We start from the raw sequence: 24,855 nt of genomic DNA, 5'->3' as shown, positions 1-24,855 counted from the left end.
ATCTCAGGGTTGTGGGATTGAGCCCCAGGTCAGGTTTGGCTCTGTGCTCAGTGGGGAGTCTGCTTGAGATTCTCTCTCTCCCTCTGCCCCCCAACCCATGCTCAATCTCTCTCACTCAAATAAAAAAGTAAATAAATCTTTAAAAAATATATAGTCTCTTTTGAACTTGGTAATTCCTAGTGATCTCAGTACATTCAGTAGCATGGTAGTGACGGGGCAAAAACCAGATTACAGTGGGTTGAAGAGTGCATGGAAGGTGGGGGGAAAGCAAGACTCGGTGATTTGGAGATTAATGGAAAGAGAGCAGAATCAAGGAAGGAGTATATTTAAAAGGAGAGATAGACAAACTTATAGACTTAGGACAAAGCCCAGGGGAGAGAGGACTGTTGAAGATTCGGGACAGAGTAGCAATACTGAGGGAGCAGAGCCCATTCTGTATCCTCACACGCTTTAAAATTTTATCTCCCAACCTAAACTGCAGCTTTGTGGGGATCTGAATCGTAGCCAACTAAATGTGAAATGAATCTATAGCGAGATCTACCTGGGTGGGGAGAGTATATTTTGTTTTTAAAACCAAAACAAAAATAATTGCGAACTTATGAACCATTTATAGTCCTTTTTTTTTTCTTCCACAAACTATTCAAGTTAACAGGGGAAAAATAAAGTTTCTAAATAAAGTCTTCTTCTAGGATTGCATTTTTGACTTGCCAAGCCAAACGAACCAAATCTTTTGTTTCTCTAGCAATCCTGCTTCCCAAGAAAAATACACCTGCAAGTATCAGGGGCCAGGTTTTCCCCACCCACAGCCATTTTTTTTCCCCCTCAAGCAACGTTAGAGGGCACTTCTACATTGTGCTATGCTATCCTGCAGCCAAGAAGGTTAAGCAAGTGTAAGTTAAGGCAATCAAATCGCTCTCTTTATTTTGGAGGTGAAGTAATTGCCCCCTCATTTGCTCCTGCAGATGGCCCGGCTATGAAGCGATTCCTCCAGTGTATTCCAGGGATAGATAGTTTGAGGCTTCTTGACAGTTCTGGCGCGGTAGCATGCAAGTTACCATGTGTTAGTGCTTGTGATAATAGCTATTGTCTGTACCATCTAATTATCTCGTCTGGCATTCGACAATCAGTCATTCTTCCGTGGCTTGAGGAGAAGCAAAGTCTTCATATTTTATGTGCATCGTGGAGACACTGATTCCCTCAGTGCAAAACCCAGACACTTTATGTGAAGTCCTGGCGTGTAGGCAGGCCTTGTACAACTCCGAACTATGGAAACTTTTCCCAGTGTATTTGATTTTGGAAGTTTGGGGTTTTGAAAAAATGAAACTAAAAGACAGTTGTTCTTGAGATTCTTCTGGGAGCTAGAAATTCTCATACACCTCGACGGTGGTTTGTTTCTCCACTTATTAAGGGGACAGAGGGGACGTGAGCAAGTGTTGAATGCTTACTACATGCTAGGCACCGTGAGAAGCGCCTCCTTTGCCTCATTTATTCCTCACAACAATCCTGGGAGAAAAAGAGAGAGCAAGAGCAAGAGCAGGAGCGAGCGAGAAAGGAGCTCCCCTCATTATGTACATCAAGAAATGAAGACTTAGGTTAAATAATTTGTTTCAGACACCACATGTAGTGAAGGGTAGAGCTGATAGCTAATTCCATGTCTGCCTAACAATTCCTAATACCTTCTTTTAAGTCTTCTTTTAAGGCATTTTCTGATTTTACAAGGAACAAAAACGTTGGCTCTATGCAGAAGTAGAAAGTAGTAGCCAGAAAGAACCACCAATGGATCTTACGGACCGCCATAATAAATGGACCACCTTCTGCGTCAACATGGTCGCTCTCTTCACTGACCCTGACATAAGCCATGTATTTAGGCACATTTGGAATGCCTTCTCTTCCCTCCCTCTCTCCAAATCCTCCCTTCTGAACCCAGTTCATCTCTCTCTTTTCCCATGAAGCCAGCTGTGAGTGCACAAGCCTCCAATGGGCCTTTCTTTCCTTTTTTTTTTTTTTTTTTGATCTCTTGTTTTACTCTAGAGAGCTTCAGACAGTTTATTTAAATTTATACTGCTATATATTTTTACCCAGTGTCTTCTTATTTTCCTTGTCTCCTTACTAACCTTTCTTTCTTTCTTTTTTTTTTCTTTAACACTGTCCAATACTTGACATGAATTGAGGCCTATAGCAAGGAAAAAGTGATGGGTAATACTTGGATGAGTAGAAGTCCATTTGATGTGATGAGTAAAAGTCTATCGTTGAAGTGCGTGGGATGGAGGAAGAGACAGAAAACTATGTAGGAAAAAATGTAACATTTTTGAATTGTGAGCTTAAGGCTAGCTCCATGGGTGTGCCATTTAATGTGGACACAAATGTATGTTTTCGACAAGCTAAGACTTCCTGTCTTTGGGAAACCATTGCTTCTCATCCGCTCCATCAGCTCATGTGGAAGCCCAGCACAGGGCCCCCATCAACAGCTGCGAAGAATGCAACGGCGAGCAGACATCCCAGAGAAGAGTTTGCTGGCAATTGTCCACTGCCCTTCTGCGCCCATTGGCACCTTATTCTCTATTCGCTCTGGTACCTCAGGGATCAGAAGCTTTAGAGATGCATTTCCCCGACCCTCTCAACAGAAGACTTTTGTGACCCTTGAGTGCTAATCAACTTTGAAAGAGACGTGGGGGCAGTTTTGACAGCAGTGCGATTTCCCGAAGTCTCATGACCTTAGGCTGCAGCGGCATATTTTCCGGACACTTTGCGCCAGAGAGGAGGGTTGGTTGGTCCTCTCCCAATCCCTTCCAACAGTGCTCTGAACACGTGTTGTCCTTTATGACAACCATTTTCAGTTTCAAATATGTAGAATGACTTCCATTTTCTTGATGATATGGAAAAGGACTTGAGCTCAGACCAGAAACCTAACTCCGCACCCTCAGTGGCAAAGGTTAAGAACAAGAAGCAGTCACAACTAAAGGTATCTGGCTTTTCCTTTCTAGTTTTGTGCTGAGCCCTTTCCTCTGTTATACAACTGCTATGGATGGAATTGTGCTCCCCCCGCACCCCCGACACACATTCACATGTTGACGCCTCCAGGCCCCAGTGTGATATTTGGAGATGAGGTCCTTTGAGAAGTAACTAAGGTTAGATGAGGTCATGAGGGTGGGCCCTCATGAAGGGCTTAGTCAGTGGCTTTATAATAAGGGGAAGAGAGATCTCTCTCCACCATGTGGGGACACCATAAGAAGGCAGCTGTCTACGAGCCAGGAGCAGAGCTCTCACTAACAACCGAACTGGCCAGCACCTTGATCTTGGACGTCCAGGCTCCAGAGGTATAAAATATAAAAATGCGTGTTGCTTAAGCCACCCAGTCTATGGTATTTTGTTATCGTAGCCTGAGCGATTAATACAACAAAGATTACAATTTGTAATGTACTAAACCTATTTCTCTGCTCTCACTCCATTTCTTCCTATTAACATGGAGTTGCAGACACCTGCATTTTTATCACTCACCAGCCAGACCAGAGCAGCTACCAGGAGGGGCCTGAGCCTCCTTCGCACATGGATTAGGGCTATGCTCTGAAATTCTTGAGTGACCTCAGAGTCTGACCCAGGCTGGTCCACTGCCTCATTTGCAGACGGTTAGAAAGATTGCTGGACGCTTGCCCCGACACTGGGAACAGCCAAAAACCCACCCTCAAGTGATTATTACTCTGCTCTATCCTCTGTTTCCTTTTAAGCTTGGGCTAAGGGTGGACATCATTCTTGAAGATACCATAAAGAGCAATGATTTCTGTAAATAGTTCCTTTGCTTTTGCAGAAGTATATCCCTGAAACTAGAGAAATATCTTCTGAGCCCTGGAAATGGAGCAACCTGGGACTCCCAACCCTCCTAGAGAATAAACTTTCTACCTTTGGTAATCCCCCAACTGGTACCTAATGCTGAAAGAATGAGCCAAATCCCCAAAGAATCCTATGTTTTTCAACTCAGGCCCCTTTAGACATTCCACTTAAAGCCCCAGGGAAAACACTGCCTAGATTTCCTTCTTGCAGCACCTCCCCCCTTAAACTTGAAGGATGAGGAGGGGTTTCTCTATCCATAATATATTTGTAGGAGGAAATAATCCAAAATATCTTTGTAGCAGGAAAGTAGTGTTTTCTTTGGAAATATTGGAAGAGCAAATTGATAGAATTTTGCAACAAAAAATTAAGAGTGTTATATTCACCTGCAGCTCTGAAAGTAGAAATCCTCTCTCCGATGGGGTTGAGTTTTTGGTCATTGCTGACACATAACTGGTATTAAAAATTGAATGAATCAATCATTGAGACAGAGACAGCTAAAAAGAAAAGGGGGTCACACTGTACTATGGCCTTTCTTGAAGTGAAAACCACAGAAAACATGAATGATAGAATGAAGACAACACGGATTCTACTGGGGGAGTCTCTATTTTACATTTGCTTGAAACACTAGTTGTTGGTTGTGACGGGATGGAGAATTACTTGGGAAGAATCCAAAGTTACTGAGCAGCCCCAACCACTTCCACCAGGATCCCAAATCCAGCTCTATGGAAGGGTCACTCTGCCTTGCTTAGTATGGCTTTGGCCGTACCTCCCTAGCTGGTGAACTGTACTAGAGCCCAGATGAAGCATTAGACCTCACATTCTCTTTTAATGGAAGAGCTTGAGGAGGAGGGCGAGGGTTGGGAGCTGGGAAGTAATACACAGGGCATACTTTCAGATACATGGTTCCAGGTTAGAGAGAGGGAAGACCCTATTCAGAACTCTTGATACCAACCGTGCCTCGCCAGTAGGGGTAGCTGCTGAGCTTCCAAAAGAGGACATGTCCGTAGAGCAGCTCTTTCAGGCCTGGTGGGAGCTTCAAGACCTGGTCCAAATTTTCCAGTTTATTTCTGGCCACTCCCCCTAAAATAGTATATCTTCCGGCCATGCAGAACTATTCATTATTGCTTTACCACACCCAAATTTGCTTTTGTTCCTGTTTTTCTCTCTCTGCCAGGAATGTTATCTCCTTCCCATTCTTCGAAGCTAGATCAGATACGACCCTCTCTGACCAACCATCTCAGAACCCCTAGGTGGAATAAATCCTCCCCTAGATGATGCGTCCTACCTACCTACCTACCTACATATTGTTCACACTAGTTTGCAATTGTTTCTTTACCTATCTATTCTCCATCTGGAATGTGAGGTGTCTGAGGGCAAATTCGTGCGGTGCTCACTTTTTATCTGAGTACCTGGTATAGTTCGTGCTACACGGACATTTCCCTGAACAAGGAAGAAAACACCATTGAGAAATCATATCGGGATTGCTCAAAGGGTCCATGTTCCCAAAGACACCATGATTACTTGTGACTGAAAGGATTTTTATGTTTAACTCTCCATCTAAGACATTAGAAACTCACTTCCCACTAGATTCCATAGGCAACCATGTTGGTAAGTGTGAGGTGAGTGATTCCTGTGTGAGTCAGTGTCCTCACTTTGAGGGATGTATTGTTCCTAGGATAGGACCAGCAGGGGAAACTGAGCAGTTAACATTATTAGAAACATGTAACAGAAAGGTCCTTGAGGTGCCCAGGACATGCCCTGGACAGACAACGCATGTGTGTCTGGAGCCCATGAGAGTCATTATCCCAGGTGAGGGAAGCCTGGGCCCATCTTCTCAGTCATCACCCCCAACAACAGAGCCGATTTCGCTTGCAGGCTAATCTGAGACCAGCTTAAAGGATTGTTCCCCACTGACTTCTTTCACCACCAGGTAGTTTTAGGAGATGAGGGAGAGAGAGAGGGAAAGGAAGATTCAAGAATCAGAATTCTTACAACAAGGAAGAATTTCCACATCAAAACCTAGATCTGTTTGTGCCAAGTGTGAAAAGGCATGAAATAGCTAGGCATGAGCTATCCCCCAAAGACTTGTCTTTTACTAGAAAGAACTTTGTAAATGTTAATAGGTATTAGACTGGCTGGAAGCGGATTTACTCTGGGCCCAGAGACATAAAATAATCATCACTTTGTTTGTCTGATTCTAAATGGGTTTAGTATTGATTTGCATTATAAGAATTCCAAATTCCCACTACTCTGGGAAAGTAATCCAAACCCACTACTTTTCATTCCTGGTTGTTTCCTACACATGAAACTTCTTTGAAATTCTGCACCAAATGTGGAGAAGAATACATAGGAGAAAAAGTCTGACCAAATATTGCATCTGCTCCCCTTGCGTGGTTCCATTCCACACACATGAGTCTGGGTTCCATTTCAGCTGGTTCTCAAGGGTGTGGCTTGAGTTCAGTCCATACACAAGAGGAGGAGTTCTGGTTAACAGAGTTCTAAGAAAGCTTGAGAGAACAGCTGCAGCGTGTACCAGAGGGCTCACCTCTACTACTTAGGAACACACACGAATACTACTTTACGTGTCATTAGAAAACATGGAGGTTGGAGTTTCAGAGTGGAAGGGACATTAGAGGTTATTTCCCCCCTACTTTATAGTTAAGGATCAGAATAGTAAGTTGGCAACACTGAAGCTAGAAACCTGTCTGCAGACTTCCACAGCGACGCTTCTTCTCTGGCACAAACTCTCTCCGGTATAGAGCATTCTAACTTTTAAATCCTTTACGGGCACCATGTGAACTTAATACATATAGCAAGTCTATTCATTCGCTCGTGAATTTAACAAAGAGTAATCGTCATTATGTGCCAGGACTCTTCCAGCTGCTGCGGGGGATAGCTCAGAGAACGAAATGGACTCGAGTCCGTACACTTGCATATGCTAATGGCATAGTAAGGCATGCGTACTGACGCTCATCTGACAGATCAGGAAACGGAGCCCCCCCCCCAAAAAAAAGGCTTAGGAAACAAGCTAATTAATGACCGATGTGGCACTATGATTTAGATTTCTTGTCCCCAGGTCTTCCCTAGCATGGATATAAATTCACGGTTCCATCTCAAAATGTGTTGGGAGGCTGAGGACGTGAAAAATTATGTTCACACAATCCTTCTTAAGTCAGGCAAAAATCTCTCTAAGGACGGAAGCTCTATGAGGAGGGAGAGCTGGAAAGGTTTTATTTAAAGAACACAGATTTATTAGGTTTATTTGTAAGGCTCCATGACATTTTGTTTTCTTGGTGCTTCTTTTGGGTTGAGTTGTCTCCCCCCCAAAAAAGATATGTTGAAGTCCCAGGTACCTCATGTGACCTTATTGGAAATAGGGTCTTTACAGACATAATCAAGGTAAAATGAGATCAGCAGAGCGGACCCTAATCCAATAAGACTGGTGTCCTTATAAAAAGGGGAAATTTGGACACAGACTCTGATACTCATAGAGAAAGATGATGTGAAGACACAGGGAGAAGTCTACTTATCAGCCAGGGAACGTCTGATGCTACCGGAAGCGAGGAGTGAGACATGGGCAGATTCTTCGTCGCAGCTCTCAGAAGGAACCAATCCAGCCGACATCTCGATTTTGGACTTCTAGCGTCCAGAACTGTGCGGCAATATCTTTCTGTTGTTTGAGCCATCCGGGTTGTGGCACTTTGTTATGGCAGTTCTTGGAAACTAATGCAGGAATCCTAGCATATCCATTTTTTTTCATGTTTTTATAAAATAAAGCACTTTTTCTTCTTTTTTTCATGAGAAAAATCTTCCCATACCCGCTGAATTCTCCCACATTTCTCAGGTCAGGGACAAGGATTTGCTGAGGTTAGAGGTGGAAGATAAACAGATCTCAGACAAGTATTATACTGATAGACACCGAGTGAATGTCTGCCCCACCCACCTCCCCCAGTCAGTCACTCATACAACATTTCATAGCTCCGGGCAGCTGTCTGTAAATGACGGGAGACCCAGCCCCAAAGATAAAGGAGGTCTGTTCTCTTACTGTTTATTGTTAAGTCAGAAATTTTCAAAAGTTTTAACCGTATGACTCATGCAATGAACACACCCACACAATGTGAGAAGATGGAAGGGAAGGAAATATTCTGATATCATTTGTACCAAAAAAAAAAAAGTCCTAATTGATGATGAATCATAGAAGAAAAAAATATATGAATTTTCCTTCTTAGTGCACTTTGAAACTCACAAAGAAAGAGTTTTTCTTACATGTTCTCAGAACCCACCAGTCGAAACGAAGTACTTTCTTTATTTCTAGCTGTAAACCAGTGTCAAATTTAGGGGTGGCTAAGTTTGAGCACTAAAAGGATGGAAACCCTATCAACCTGCTGGACTGAGTAAACTTCTTGGTGACAGGAAATCTCTGGACACAGTAGGTGCTCATCAGAATGTTTGTTGAATTGGAGTCAACCAAAAGCTAATGAACAAGTGAATTAGAGACCTCTTTATTATCAATAGGAAAAGTATGGAGGGCTGAGGGGAAACGGGGGAGATGAGGTGCGCTATGCTTACTGCGCCCATACTAGAATGACTAGAATGATCCCAGTCCACGTTATAACATGTTTCCCTGCACGGGGTTGTTTATCATCATCTCTATACGTGTGGTTGTTCACATATATAGATGCCCTAGGGAGAGCACTTGAAAATGTCCAGTTACATAATGGTACCTGGCAGAGGTTGAGTTTTAGCCCGTGCGAGTGACTGCGTTTGAACTATCACATTCCATTCCCCTTGCACATCTCATTGTTGCCACAAAACGGGCTTTGATACCTGAAGTCCTGGTCTCTTCTCTTAGTGCGTTCACTGTAACGCAATGAACTTAAGGGCCCAAAGCACCTGCTTAGTGCCTAGCAGTTTTGTACACACGGCAACAGCAAAGTAAGGAAATAAGTAACTTTTATTGTAGTTGTGCCTGACGTACTCTCCAAAGAGAAGCTGACCTAGCAGTCTATTCGAAAACTTCCTATAGCTGGGTGCCATTGCTACGGCACCATCTTTTTTCTTCGTTTCCTCCTTCGTCCTTCTCAGAACATGATGCTCTTAAGAGCACAGCCTTTGGAGCCAGAATATCTGAGTTCAAATCCAAGCTCTGCCGCTCGTTAGCTCTGTTACCTGGGAAAAGTCATTTAACCTTTCTGTGCTCGATTTCCTTGTGTGTTAAATACGGATAATAACAACACCTGTATCGTGAGGCTGATTTAAGCACTAAATGTGTTAATATACATAACGTGCTTAGAACAGTTTCTGCTACATAGTATATACTGTATAAGCATTACTGTACTGGCTCACTAGATAATATATGAGAGGTGGAAGAAGGAGCTCAGCCATACGGAACATGAGTAGAGGCTTGGAAGTCTCCCCATTGCCAATTAAAGGAAAAGAAAAGGGACAGATATTGGAGATTCAGAAGCGAAGGTAATTTTGTGGCAAAACGCACCGGGCTCTACCAAGGAAAAGGGGGCAAAGTTTTTTTGTTTTTTCTATTATTTTCAATAGCAGGCTCTTGCTGAACACGGTTCTACAGTTCAGCACTTGAGGCAGATGGTAAAAGCCACATGCTTGTGGATTTTCCCACTTTTTCCACACTCACAGACTCACAACCACTTTTGGTGCCCGTGGTTTAACCTCTGTTTCTCTAACTCCTGTTTATGAGTCAAGCGGTTTCATGTCACCAGATTGATGGGGAAAGTGTGAACAGGGGATAAGGATGTGGAAGCAGTTTCCACACTGGGCAGGACCTCAATGGGCCAACGCTAAAAAAGAAAAAAGAATTCAAAGTCTTCAGGCTTTGAGCGATTGAGTTTAGTTAACTTTGAGAGCTTGAATGCAATCAGACTAGCTGTCTGAGCCTACAAAAGGCATTTTTTACTCGAGCACAAATAAAGGTCTCAGTGTTGGAGTAGGCGAGGCCGAGGCGATGGTGGCAGCCAAGCAGGGTGGGATTGGGGTCAGAGACAGGCAACCAGATCCTCGATAATCTCTCTCCCTTTCTGCTTGGAAAGGGCATAGGTCAAAGTCCACCAATGATGGCGGCATCCTGCGTGGTCACGGCAAAGTTCAGTAACGAGGGCAGCGGGGCACTGTGATGCGAGCCCCATTAAGCTGTTCGTTTCGGCGGGCGAGCTTATGCAACAATTTGCTGATGAGAGCTCCCGAAGAAAAATCCTATTCCTTATTCTTCACATTTGCTTGACCCCCAGGAATTGTCTCAGAATCCCATGGAGCCATAGCTGATCAGAACTCCCTAAGGCCTGAGAGAGTCCCCATTCCCCATCTTCCCTAATGTCAGAGAGGAGATGAAGAAACAAAGTTTAAGGAGGTTAAGTGACTAACCACCAGCTAGTGAAAGAGCAGGGACTGGAATTTTCTGTGGAGGTCTTTTGCCTTTTCTACTGTCCCATCCACACCTCGCTGGATTCTGGTGGTCATCTGTTGCAGAATTCTTGAAAGAACAGAATAGTTTTAGTCTCTAAATTACCCACAAAATCGTTGGCAGCAATTCCAGGGTCAAAGACACAGTTCCTTTACGGACATGTGGGTTGGTCCTTTCTCATTGACCTTGTGTTATATCTAGACAGTTAAGCAAACTTTCTTTGTCCAGAAGACTGAAGAGCAAAGCAGGATTGAGGGGAAGGGTGGTTTATGAGAAACCTCCATTTAGAAAAATTTTCTTAGCCTCCTTATTTCCCACACTTAACTAATTAATGGATCTTTCAAAAGAATCTACCCTTGCCATAGTTAAAAATGACTTCCCTCTAGTTTACTTCATTTCATCTTCTTCTTAACCTAGCACTATTTCTTCACTTGCTGAATAAGTCTCATTTTTTCTTTCCATTTTCCTTTACAGACGATGGTTTCTAGAATTCCCATCATTTTAAGTAGTTTCCATTGTAACCTCTCCAGTATATCCACATCCTTCTTAAATTGTATTACTCCTAACCAGACATAAAATTCCATTTGAAGAGTTCCCAGGAAGGAAGTGAGACAGTAAGAATATAGTAGTTATTCATGTGCGTTATATAACACACAAATACAAGTAAAATACATTTGGCATTTTCCCGCTTCTGAGGTGGGGGCGTATTGGGACTTTGGCTGAACTCAGTATGAACAGCTTCTGTCAGTTTTCCCCTCCCAGATCAAATGCTATTAATTCATTTTTTCAATCCACTCATCAATATCTTAATTCCAGAAATAATTTAAAAGATTTTCATAATGGAGATAACCTTTGAAAAAAATCAAAATTCAATAGATGGAAGGTTGAGATAATTATTTTCAAATCTTAGCTAGTAATACAATTAAGCATAAATTTAGCTCAGAATTTCCTGGAAGCAAGGCAAAAAGAAAAAATGTTCCACTTTAAGTCATTTTAAAGATTATTTTGCTTCAGAGGAACAAACAAGATCAAAGCTTCTCTGCTTGTTGCGTTTCTCAGCTAGTGATTCAGCAGTTAAATAATTTCTACTCCTCAAAGGCTGTGGGCTTCTTGAACATAGGTTTTATTTCTTATAATACAGTTTGAACTTAAGTAATGCTTGTTGAATGAATGAATATTACTTTTTCCGATTTCCCGGGAACCCTCTATCAGGACCTCAAATTCTCCTAAAATATCAACTAACTACATTAATGTTTTTTATTGTCTAGACTGCTTGCAACTGAATGCCAGACACTCTTGGATAATCAAGCAGGCTTTGAATATATTTGTGTATTTTAAAATTTCATTTAGTAAAGGGGCTTATAAGGACACTTGCTGTGAGTGGTTTATCCACAGATTATGCATAACCCTACCCTGATCCACACCACATCTTCCATAGCAGGTAGGGATCAGGATGACATGGAACAGGGCCACTGGTGAGCTCCGGCTCTGAGGTGATGGCAATGGTCTTGCATATTAATCAGTCATTTAAAAAAATCTTGATGCTTAATTGCTTTGTTTCTTAAGCCAAATCAAAATACCCTTTCTCAAAAAATTTGATATCAAGGGAGCTTCTTCAGATCACTGTAATAGTACTAACGTGAAGAAGCACTTAAACATCAGCATGCCCAATTTACATGATCTCTTCTTTTTTTTAATAATAATTTTTTATTATGTTAGGCACCATACAGTACATCCTTAGTTTTTGATGTAGTGTTCCATGATTCATTATTTGCATATAACACCCAGCGCACCATGCAATACGTGCCCTCCTTAATACCCATGACCGGCCTATCCCAGTCCCCCACCCCCCTCCCCTCTGAAGCCCTCAGTTTGTTTCCCAGAGTCCATAGTCTCTCATGGTTCATTCCCCCTTCTGTTTACCCCCCCCTTCATTCTTCCCTTCCTTCTCCTACTGATCTTCTTGCTATTTCTTATGTTCCATAAACGAGTGTCAAACTGTCTCTTTTCGCAGATGACATGATACCCTATATGGAAATCCCAAAAGACTCCACCCCCAAATTAATAGAACTTATAGAGCAACTCAGTAATGTGGCAGGATACAAAATCAATGATCAGAAATCAGTCGCATTTCTATACACGAACAATGAGACTGAAGAAAGAGAAATTAGGGAATCCATTCCATTTACAATAGCACCAAAAATCATACATTATCTTGGAATTAACTCAACCAGAGACATAAAGGATCTATATTCTAGAAACTACAAATCACTCTTGAAAGACGTTGAGGAAGACATAAAAAGATGGAAAAATATTCCATGTTCATGGATCGGAAGAATAAACATACTTAAAATGTTTATGCTACCCAGAGCAATCTAAACTTTCAATGCTATCCCGATCAAAATACCAATGACATTTTTCAAAGAACTGGAACAAACAGCCCTTAAATTTGTGTGGAACCAGAAAAGGCCCTGAATCTCCAAGGAATTGTTGAAAAGGAAAAACAAAGCTGGGGGCATCACAATGCTGGATTTCAAGCTATACTACAAAGCTGTGATCACAAAGACAGCATGGTACTGGCACAAAAACAGACACATAGACCAGTGGAACAGAATAGAGAACCCAGAAATGGACCCTCGGCTCTTTGGGCAACTAATCTTTGACAAAGCAGGAAAACATCCAGTGGAAAAAAGACAGTCTCTTCAATAAATGGTGCTGGGACAATTGGACAGCTATATACAAAAGAATGAAACTTGACCACTCTCACACCATACACAAAGATAAACTCCAAATGGATAAAAGGCCTCGATGTGAGATAGGAATTCATCAAAATCATAGAGGAGAACATAGGCAGCAACCTCTTCGACATCGGCCACAGCAACTTTCTTCATGACACATCACCAAAGGCAAGAGAAACAAAAGATAAAATGAACTTGTGGGACTTCATCAAGATAAAAAGCTTCTGCACAGCCAAGGAAACAGTCCAAAAAAACCAAGAGGCAGCCCATGGAATGGGAGAAGATAATTGCAAATGACACTACAGATAAAAGACTGGTATCCACGATCTACAAAGAACTTCTCAAACTCAATACACGAGAAACAAATAATCAAATTAAAAAATGGGCAGAAGATATGAACAGACACTTTTCCAATGAAGACATACAAATGGCTAACAAACACATGAAAAAATGTTCAAAATCATTAGCCATCAGGCAAATTCAAATCAAAACCACATTGAGATACCACCTATGCCAGTTAGAATGGCAAAAATGGACAAGGCAAGAAACAACAAATGTTAGAGAGGATGTGGAGAAAGGGGATCCCTCTTACACTGTTGGTGGGAATGCAAGTTGGTACAGCCACTTTGGAAAACAGTGTGGAGGTCCCTTAAAATGTTAAAAATTGAGCTACCCTATGATCCAGCAATTGCACTACTGAGTATTTACCCCAAAGATACAGACATAGTGAACAGAAGGACCATATGCATCCCGATGTTCATAGCAGCATTGTCCACAATAGCTAAATTGTGGAAGGAGCCGAGATGCCCTTCAACAGATGACTAGATTAAGAAGATGTGGTCCATATATACAATGGAATATTACTCAGCCGTCAGAAAGAACGATTACCCAACATTTGCAGCAACATGGACAGGACTGGAGGAGATTATGCTAAGTGAAATAAGTCAAGCAGAGAAAGACAATTATCATATGGTTTCACTCATTTATGGTACATGATTTCTTCAAATCTCACTTTATTTTCATTATTACTTGATCCCAAGTCTACTAATCATTTTTTTTGCTCCTCTTATCCATAGAGCAATAATAAATAAAATGTCTTAAAAGAGACAACTAAAAGGAATGCAAAGGCAAAGCAATAAACGTGATGGAAGTCATGACCTTGCTGGTCTCCATGCCCAACACTAGGCACGGCAGCAAGTCTTAGCTTCTCAAGGAAAACCCATACTAAAAGTCCTCTGTGCAAGATGGAGGACCAGATCCGGAGTTACTGCTTGAAATCAATGCCTGGAGAGAGGCTCCACTATATGTCAAGATATGGTTTTTTAAATTAATTAATTTGTTTCTATTATGTTCAGTTAGCCACTGTATAGTACATCATTAGTGTTCGATGACTCATTAGTCGCGTATAACACCCAGTGCTCATCACAATACGTGCCCTCCTTAATACCCATCACCCTCTTACCCCATCCCCTAACCCCTTCTCCTCAGAAATCCTCAGTTTGTTTTAAAAATAACTGACAATCTGTTACTTGGGCTGTGGCTTTGGAAAATGTTGTAGGTCTAGGAGACAGAAGTACTAAGACAGTTTTGTGACCAGAAACTAAGCCAAACTGCCAACCAACCTGATGACTGTATCTAGAATAGTCTAACATCATTGCAGGACAGGGACCCCCAAACACCATTAGAGGACTTGGTTCTAAAAAGGGAGCCCAAAGGAAAGGGCACACGTACATACAAAATGGGAAAACTGCTAAGGTGTGAGGAGAGAGGAAATTTAACAAAGAGAAAAACGAGAAGAAAAAGATGACTAAAGAACAAAAACAAAATTTCTCATTGAAAAAGATTCTGCCAGTCTCAATTCCATAATCTAACACTAATAAAATCGGTGAGAAGATGGAGGGAGGCAGTGAAGCAATAATGACTGAGAATTAGTCTGCGGTGAAGAAACACAGGAGTCTTTGAAAGAGCTTCCAAGTACTGAGAGGAAACATTTAAAACAAACTCGGACAAACATACACTTTTGTGAAACTAAAGAATACAGAGAACAAAGACAAAATTGTAAAAGCTACAGAGAGAGGAGACATTGACACAAGGGAAACTGAAGGCACTTTTTTAAAAGAGGAGAGACGGAAAATAAATGAATAAGTGTTCAAGTTAAGAAATAAGGAAAAAAAGGGGCACCTGGGTGGCTCAGTTGGTTGAGCGTCTTGGTTTCGACTCAGGTCATGATCTCGGGGTTCTGGGATAGAAGCCTATGTCTGTCTGTCCAGGCTCTGTGCTCAGCAGGGAGTCTGCTTGTAGATTCTCTCTCTCCCTCTGCCTCTGTCCCTCCCCCTGCTCGTGCAATAAATAAATAAATAAATAAATGAATAAATAAATAAATAAATAAATCTTTTTAAAAAAGGAAATAAGAAAGAAACACAACACACCTAAAAGAACTAGATAGAAGGAAATAATGAAGGCGGACATGAGATGAATTAGAAAATGAAGACACAGCAGATAAGATCCATAAAAATCAACAAGTGGTTTTTGCAAACTACTATATGAAGCAAAACTTAGTAAGACTGATAAATAAAGAAGAAAAATCATGAATCAGCAACACTAGGACCACAAAGGAATAATAACTAAATATAAGTTGAGATTTTAAAAATAAGAATATGTTATCAATAGCTCTGTCAATAAATTTGCAGACCAGTTTATATGAATACCACTAAATTAAATCAATCATTAAATAAGCTGAATTGATGATCAAAAGTCTCCTCTCACAAAAGATAATAGGCTTAGAAAGTTTTACTGGCGAATTTCCTGAAGCGATTATGAGATAAATAATTTCTATCTTATGCAAACGGTTCCAAGTACAGAAAGAGGAGAAACATGTAGCATTTGATACGATTAATATAATTTTGGCACCAAAACTAGAAAGGGAAAGTACAAAGAAAACAAATTATAGGCCTCTTTTACTTAAAATATACCTACAAAAATCCCAAATAAAATATCAGTAAGTAGAATTCATCAGTGAATATAAAAACATCACATCATATTCAAATGGAATTAGTCTTAGAAATCTAAGGATGGTTCAACATCAATAAATCTAATAATGTAATAAATCATAATTATAAATTAAAAGAGAGAAATTTGATTCTCTCAATAAATGCAAATATTTCCTTCATCTGATGAAGGTATCCATTAAAGGCCTGCAATAAAAATCATATATCAGGGTGAAATTTTAGACGTATTTCCTGCAAAGTTAGGAGAAAGTTAGGATGTTCAGCATTGCCACGTGCATGCAACACTCTACTACAGTTTCTATCTAATGCAGGAAGACAAGAGAGACATAAAATAAATAAAAATTAGAAATGAAAGTCAAAGTGTCTTTATTTGTCATTAATATGATCGTCTATGTGGAATACACAAAAGAATCTGCCAATAAATTTTAAGAACTAAGACGATTCCACACTGCTACTCATTAAAAGATCAGCATAAAAAAATCATTATTCAAAATGCAATGGAAACATGAAATCCATTCACAAGTGCAACAAAAACTTAAGGTATCTAACAATAAATAACAAGAGACATAGGAAAATTTTATAGGGAAAATCATGAAACATTCCTGAAGACAATGAGAAGTGAAGAAATGGACAGATGTAATAGTTTCACGAATGGGACAACTCGTGATTGTGAAAATATAATTTTGACACTTTCCATAAAGAACAAAGTAAAAGGATTTGCCTTATTTAAAATCAACACTTTGTGTAAAATAAAAGCCCAGGTATAGACAAATGGACAATCAGCCCAGGTATAGACAAATGGACAATTAGATCAGAGTTAAAAACCTAAATGAGACTCACACATAAAAAAATGATTTTGAATAAAAAAAAATAGAGCTCCAACTACCCAGAGTCTCCGTAACATGATGAAAATGCCAAAATTCACAGTTTTATGTACAGGAAAAAAATAGCTTCTTTATTCTTTTTGGAACCTTGAGGAATAATGGCATCAATCCTCCTCAAGCTTGCCTTCCCTGAATTATTTTGACCCTGCCAAGCACGTTTCCCACTTGAGGCTGTTTCTTCTCCTTTGACTACCATGACACTGTACTTCCTGGCTCCTAGTTCTTGATTTGTTTTACTGCATATTTTTCATCATCTACCTCCTAAAATAGGTGTTTCTCAGGATTCTAGCTTCAGGAACCTTCTTTCCTTAGACAAAGTTCTTTACCGGTAGAGCTTCAGCACCTGGTGTTAATGACTATCAAGATTCTTCGCTTTCCACAAAATTGAAGAACTAATCACATTATTAGCTGATATTACAAAGTATTTCTACGATATATCACCATGTGATATTTGGCATCAAACTCAGAAGTTCAAAAGGAGTGGTGTTGCTATAACAAAAGCCCTTCATCTACTTTTTTATGAGAACAAGTTTTCTCCGCACTTACGGCTATCACAATAAAAAAAAATAGGGATAGGAGTGATGATGAACACTGCTCATTTTTACAATAAACAATAGCTGGACACATGAACCCACTGAAAAAACAAAAGCCCCAACCATCTTAAATAGAAATAACTTTCCGGGGTTCCTGGGTGGCTCAGTCGATGGAGTGTCCGACTCCTGAATTCAGGTGGCTCAGGTCATGATCTCAGGGTCATGCCAGTGAGCCCCGTATTGGCTCAGTGCTGAGCACGGAGTCTGCTTGAGATTCTCTGTCTCCCTCTCTCTCCACCCCTCCCCCGCCCATGCTCGCTCACTCTCTCTCTCTCAAATTAATAAATAAAATCTTTAAAAAAAGAAATAACTTTCCAAAGACATTTTATTTTAATATTTAGTAATTTTTCTGAAATTAATATAGTTTTATAAATTTTGTAATAATAATATAGGCTAATCCAAAAATAGATATTTTGAACTTAGAATCTTATGTCGAAGTAATTTTTTAAAAATAGATTCATATACTTTTTTAGTTGTGAGAAATACGATGACATGAGCAATAAAATAGTTTCAAGTCTAAAAACATTGCATTAGAAAACAAATATTGTGAGTAAAGGGGAACAGAAATAGGAGTTCAAGGAGAAAAAATTCTATTAAAAATCAGTTATGCATTAAAAAAGGAAAACTTTAACGGCTGAGTGTTTATCAACCTACCACACTCTGATGAACTTAAAAGGCATCTAAAACATCAGTGTTATAAACTATCATAAATTACACTTTTTAAAGATTTATTTATTTATTTTAGAGAGAGAGAGAGTGCGTGCACATGCGTGAGCAAAGGAGAGGGGCAGAGGGAGAGAGAAACTTTAGCAGACTCTGCACTGAGCGTGGAGCCCCACAGGGGGCTCGACCACGGGTCCCTGAGATCAGGACCTGAGCCCAAACCAAGAGCCCGCACTTCACCAACTGCACCACCTAGATGCCCCATAAGTTACGTCTTTTGTAACTAAAGTTATTTTGAAATCTTTTGGATATCAACTTGAAGATATGTCAAGAGCACATGGTTTTTGCAAATATTTTCAGGGTGTGTCTGAGAAAAATGGCTCGAAGGGTCCTGCTTTACTTCATGGGCTCATGACAGCCGGTGTGCCTCGTCTTCCGTGTAAGCTTACTAGTTTTAAATCTGTATTAGAAAAGCTTTTTACATTAAAATTGTTAATTCTTTTCAATATAGATTTTAACTGTTCTCTTCAAGCCAAGAGAAATGCACATCACACATTTCCTGCAATGAATTTGAGCTTTCCATGCTTTATTCCCCTATTATGTGAATATTCATTACTCACATTATTCAGATATTCATTAAAATGATAAGACTATAAATTCACAAAAAATAGGTATCTCCATCAAAGCACAAACACCCTTTCAAGCTCTGTCTATACAATGATTCATAACAAGCATATGCTTGTCCCTCAATACGCTCTTCTAGCTTCTGGTTTCTGCAGCCTCAACTAGTTCTGCAAACACCAGTGCCCTGCTGTTCCTCCATAAAAAGCCTTTCCCTGCGCCATCAGGCAGAGTGGATCACTTCCTCTAAGGTGCTTCCAAAGTACATGACACCCCCATCTGCTGTGCTCGGGTCCAGAGCAGTGAACATATATCTGGTCAAAATTACTTCAGCTGTGAGCTCAAAGTCAACTGGAAACATCAACTGGAGGTAAGAGACCGAGAGGCAAAGACCACAATCCTCGACATGATGATGGCAAAGAGTGGCCATTGACACAGGCTCGGGAGGTCCCAGAATTGTCACCTCGGACAACTTTTCCCATTGGGATCATATCTAGAGACGAGTTCGAGCTCTCAGAGAGAAGGGGAATAAAGTAAAAGGAATAGGAGCAGAACGAAGTAAAGGGTCAGGCATTTTCCATCCAAGGCAATCCCACAGATGCTGGAGCAGCCATTAGCCTGCTTCATCTTGTAAAGCTGTGCTTGTTTACCCAGAGCTGGCAGCTTTGAACCCTTGCCGAAGTCTGGTTTAGAAACGCAAACCCATAGAGAAACTTTCTATCTTGTTACACATCCCATCATAAGACTGACATTTTCTGTTCTGTTTGCTATAGGTTGGTGGGTGGCTTTAATTTGGTTTTCCCTCCAGCCCCCAAGTTCCAATCTTTGCCAAATCAAGAAGCAGGCAGGGAGGGGGAAAGAGGGAAAAATACATATGCATTTGCATTCATCAAGTGATCTCAGAAGTAACTTAATCCTGGTTGTCCATGTCTTACAAATCAGTTTCATTCTGTGGATTGCTTACATACCACTTCTAGTAGGTCTCTAATAAATTAAACTCTCGCTGAAATGGTAAAATATACTGAAGATATAGTGAATGGCCTACAGGCTACACAGAGGGGCCATTATTCTAAGAGGAAATAGGAAAAGCAATCATAAAATTTTGAAAAATTATGCAATAACTTTGTACTTATTGCCCATTTGTGTTCATTACAATGATCTACTTCATAGACATATAAACAGAATGGGAAAGTAACAGATCTACAGTGTGCTCTAGACATGGCTTTCAACTTCAGTCAATGACATGCAATTAGAGTCTTGAATAAAGAAAACTCCAAAAACGCCAAGCATTTGTCTGCATATTTCTCCGTGAAGTCCTGAAGTTACTCTCTTAACTTCCTTTCAGTTCTTTCCCTTTCTCTTCTCAGAAAGTCTCTTTTGTGGAGAGATGAGAAGGCACATTTGCTGGGATTTGCTGGGGGGTGTGGGTGCGTCAGTGGCATCATTCTCCATGGGCACTGAGCTCTCTCTACCACATCTTCCATAAGCAAATAGTTGAACTCCAGCAGGACCACATCATGCTGAAAGTTCTCGAAAGGAAAGGACCACACAGATAAGACCGTGATTGCCAGGGACTCGGAACAGGTTTTACGACAGGCAGGCCGATCAAAAGGGCTTAAACCAAGATGGTTTTTAATCATGTTTGGGCACTGGAGAGTTCTCAGGTTCAAAGAAATGGTTCTGTGTTTTGTTTAGTTTTGGCAAACCTCTCTTTTCTTCAATAACCTCGGAAAAACAAAGCCAACAGAGGGAGGCCGTGCTCGATTTTGTTTCCCCATTCAACCAAAATATACCACCTTGAGGAGGTCTTTTTCTTATAATCAGTTCTGTATATTTTAAACACTATTTTGAATAGAACGTGCTCATTTGAACATTTACCCTTTTGAAAATAAACCACTTTTAAATTGTGCTGGGAACCATACAAATTAACTGTTGTGGGGAAAAAAATGTTCTAGCTGTGTCTTTTATTGTTTTGCAAAGCTCAATAAGATTCAACATCACTGTTGGTTTTTTTCTTTAATCCCCAATACAAAAGAAGTAGATATAATGGGAAGCAATGGGGCCCAGAGCAAGATGGGAAATTGCCTGCCTTTGTAATCCAGGGGCCAAGTGAAAAGTTCTTAGACCAACTCAGGCTCACTGAATATACAACTGCTTTCTTATCTTCTCCCTCTTGCTTCTTTTTCTCTCCCTTCTTCTTTTTCTCATTCTCCATTTCCTCCTCCCCTTCCTCCCTCTCCTTTCTCCCCCTGTTTGCGGGTCAGCAAACACGTGCAAACTTTAGAAACTCTGCCTAATTCCCCGGTAGAGTGGGCAGAGGGTGACTTCGCTGAAGAAAGAGCTTCCCTGTGTTTACTTACAAAAGTACTGATCTTTGAGAACAATATCCCATTGTGCACTTCTAAAGATTTTGTCAAATCTTTAAAAAGGAGAGAAGAATGAATCTCTATCTAATTTTCAAATACCTCGCTTTATTTTTTTTTGTAGAAAAATAAAAAATGAATATGCAGAAATAGTAAAAATATGTGAGGCAGCTGGAGTTGCAAGAACATTATGTGGCACGTCGCTTAATCACAGAAACCACAATGCAGGGAAAAACCCTAACCCGAATGTGCTGTTGAATAATCACCGAGGGTCAGAAAGAACCCACAAGCATCCGAGCATCTGTGTCCTCGGCTTACCTCCGATTTGGAAGGGGGCGGGGAGATAATGGAGGAGGAAGCCCGGTATGTGTTCCGAGCTGCTGTTTACAGGTCTCTGCACAGCTTTTCCTCATGAAGCCAATTAAGAAAGGACTCGGAGTCTGGACCCCTTTCCTAGCTTGGTCCGTCTGTCGTAGGTCTCTGAATGGCTGGGTTTTGTTTAGTTTTGTTTTGCTTCACTTTACCCAGAACTCTGAGAGTTAGTCTTGGAAAGAGGTAAATGCTGAGGGAACGTGTGAATGAGGGGGAAAAAGACGAGAATTTCAAAATCTGTGTTTGTAGAACATCATCTTGGAGATTCTGCGGTGGCCGGGGAATGGGGCGGGGTGAGCGTGAGGCCGGCCGGAGGTGAACGAGCTGCAAGGCCGCGGGGGCCTAAAGCCAGGGGCTTGCTTTCATCCAGCCCCACAGGAACCTTTTCAGAAGAATCAGGAAGCATCCCCAAACACAAAGACGCGGAGGACGTTGGAAAATCAGACATGGGGGAGCTGTCCGATCTGGCAGACGGAAACCCAAGAGCAGACAGAGTTGGCAGGGCGTGGATGGGCTTAGGGATGTGAGGTTTGGGGGGCAAAGAGACGCCCGCAGGGAGATGTTTATTGCTTTCTTGCCGTTGCAAATGTTCAATGCTCTCAAGCCAAAATTCAGAATTTCTAGGGCTTATCACGCAAAAGCAGACTTGAGGAAAACACAATGACATTCCTGAATATTCGTTCACCAAAATGTCTGCCTCGGTTGAGATCATTTCGGCTGGGATGGGTCAGTAGCGGAAGCTGTTCTGCTCCTATAAGGATCCGGCAGAGGAACTCTGGTGACGTCAAACTAATACGCATCACTTCTCTTCCTCTCTTAAATCCACATTGCTTGCCTCTTAAACGTCATGGAAAGGGAATGTGACATTGTAGAAGGTGTTGTGCTGACAGCCCCGCAAACCGGGGCTCCATCTAACCGAAAAGGAAAGCTTGTGCTATAGCTATTAAATGAAAATGTTCTCTCTCCAATGTCTCCCGTAAGTTACTTAACCCAGCCAGGCTGGCATTGTGAAATAATTTAAATGCATTCAGTGTTAGTAAAATACAGATTGCATTACAGGTATTATTCCCCTCTTTAAGTGTTTGTCCATGAATTGCTCGAGGGCAAAGACATTGTCTTCCTCATCTTTCAGGAAGATAATTGTACTTACTGCGGAAAAGACGGTATCTAATACAGTGCTTTAGAGCGTAATAGGTGCTCATTAATTGTTTACTGGATGGATAGAAATTATTTGGCTTCTGGAACTAAGTTTCAGGAGACAAGAGTCTGTCAGTGGAAAACTTCAGAGTAGAACTGTTTTATTAGGCTTGAGTAATTGTTTTTCTTTCTTTGAGAAGTCTTATTGGGTACCCCAATCCGTGCCTCTGAATTTCTAGAGTTCTTTGGTACAAAGCTGTTACCATTATTTGGGTACTCAATTAACACTCTCATAATAGTAATTACAGATTCATGGTTCTCTCTCTCTCTCTCTTTCTTTTTTTTTTTTTTTTTTGTTTTTACTTGCCTTTGGTTTTTATCCACATCCTAGAGATTTGACACAACAACCTGAGAGAACGTATTCCAAACCCTGGCCAGGGAGTGGGAAGCCTGGCGTGTTGCATCTCAGGTCGGGTCTCAAAACTGAGTAGGGACAAAGGCCTCTCCATGGTGACAGGAACTTCTCCCATATCTAAAAATATGACCGCTTCATGAATTTGTGTGTCATCCTTACACAGAGGTCACGCTAATCTTCTCTTTATCGTTTCAATTTTAGTATATGTGCTGCTGATATGAGCACCATAGTTCCCTTTTACATACGTGTTTTATCAGACAGATCCTCAGGCTTTTCTCCTGATAGCCTTTGGAACAAGCCAAATCAAAAGCAGCGCATGGACGTGCTTAGGGGTGAGGTTTCTATATCATACTGAATCTTTGTATACCTTTCTAGAAGTTTCTATATCATACAGAAGTTTCTATATCATGCTAAATCTTTGTATACCTTTATGTTGCAATTATTTCTCTATTGCTATGTTTTTGTGATAAAGAGATTTTAATTTTATATAGCCAAATGCACTGCTCTTCATTATGTGGTTTATGTCTTTGGTGCTCTGTTTAGGAAAGTTTAAATGCCATAAATTTATATACAAATTGAACTATGGTTATTATGTTGTTTTTATTATTTCACATTTTGCATTCAATTTATTTGGAACTGAATTTGGCAGGAAAATACAATTTTATATCTGTTTTCCCCAAACAGCCACTTGTCCCCAAACTACATATTAAAGAATTCAGTCTTTATTGTTTACTAAACTCTTATCTATATTTGAATCTACTTCTGATCTACTTTGTATTTCACTATAATAAATTTCTATAAGAAATTGTCTTACAATTTCTTTGTACCTCTAGAAACTGCAGCAATGGTTAGTCCTCAATGATTATTGAAATCAATGGGTCAATTCTCCAATTCACTTAACTGATCCGTCAGACTTGCCAATTTTACTGTATAAATACCTCTGGAATCATTCCTCATCCTTTTTTTTTTTAACCCACACTGCCCTCCCTCTTTCAGGCTTTAATAATTACGGAATTTTTCCAATACATCTTACACACAAATGAAATAAGGTTCTAAAATGCAAATCTGATCAAGTAACCTCCCTGATTAAAATCTCTGAATTTCATTTCATGTTCCAGACCTTTGAGGGTCACCAAGGCCCTGAGCTCAACCAAATGAAAGTATTTTTAGTTTTCCAAACATGCCTGGTTGGTTTTTATTTTGTTTTTTTGTTTTTTTTTTTTTTTTAAACTGCCTTTGTAAAAAGTGGTACAGCTTGGTAAGTGCTATGATAGAGGTTTGGACAAAGTGGATTAGGGTAAAAAGAGGGGGTTCTTGAGAATAGAAAGGTAAGTGAGTTTTGACAAGGATGAACAAAGGCGCAGAGGTGTGAAGAGCATCTGCGCTGTCCCAGGACCAAAGTTGTTGAGAACGATGAGGGGGTGGGTGAAGGTGAAGACCCAGCTGGGCCCAATCATGAATGCTCTTGCATGTCATAAACATGGACTTTGAGTTTTTCCTACAGGAATGTGGAGTCAAATGTAAATGAGAAAGTAGCTTGCTTACAATTTTTTTTGGGGGGGGGGATAAATTTGATCACAGCCTGAAAGACGGATTGATAGAAAATGAGTCTAAAAGCCAGAAGCCAGGTTAATAATAGATTCTTAATAATATAAGTGATACAGGATAAGGCCAATAATTTTGAGAATCCAAAGAAGGGATCCATATGATATTAATAAAGAAAATTCTGTAAGATTTTATGGCTGATTAGTCAGGAGGGTGAATAAAAGCAATAACTAGTGAGTGATCTCCTCACCCCCCAAT

The 24,855-nt window shown here is 40.5% G+C and overlaps 1 non-coding gene across 1 annotated transcript; it reads right to left on the bottom strand.

Moving 5' to 3' along the window:
• Window positions 1-23,170: 23,170 nt before the first annotated feature.
• Window positions 23,171-23,277, bottom strand: LOC123801710 (U6 spliceosomal RNA). Its single transcript, XR_006782320.1, has one exon. It is a non-coding gene; the product is annotated as a U6 spliceosomal RNA (small nuclear RNA).
• Window positions 23,278-24,855: the final 1,578 nt, after the last annotated feature.

This window comes from Ursus americanus, chromosome 25 (assembly GCF_024610735.1).
Source record: "Ursus americanus isolate L20-20 chromosome 25, mUrsAme1.1.p, whole genome shotgun sequence".
NCBI lineage: Eukaryota > Metazoa > Chordata > Mammalia > Carnivora > Ursidae > Ursus > Ursus americanus.
Note: the sequence above shows the minus strand (reverse complement) of the source record. Positions and strands in the feature narration are given on the sequence as shown.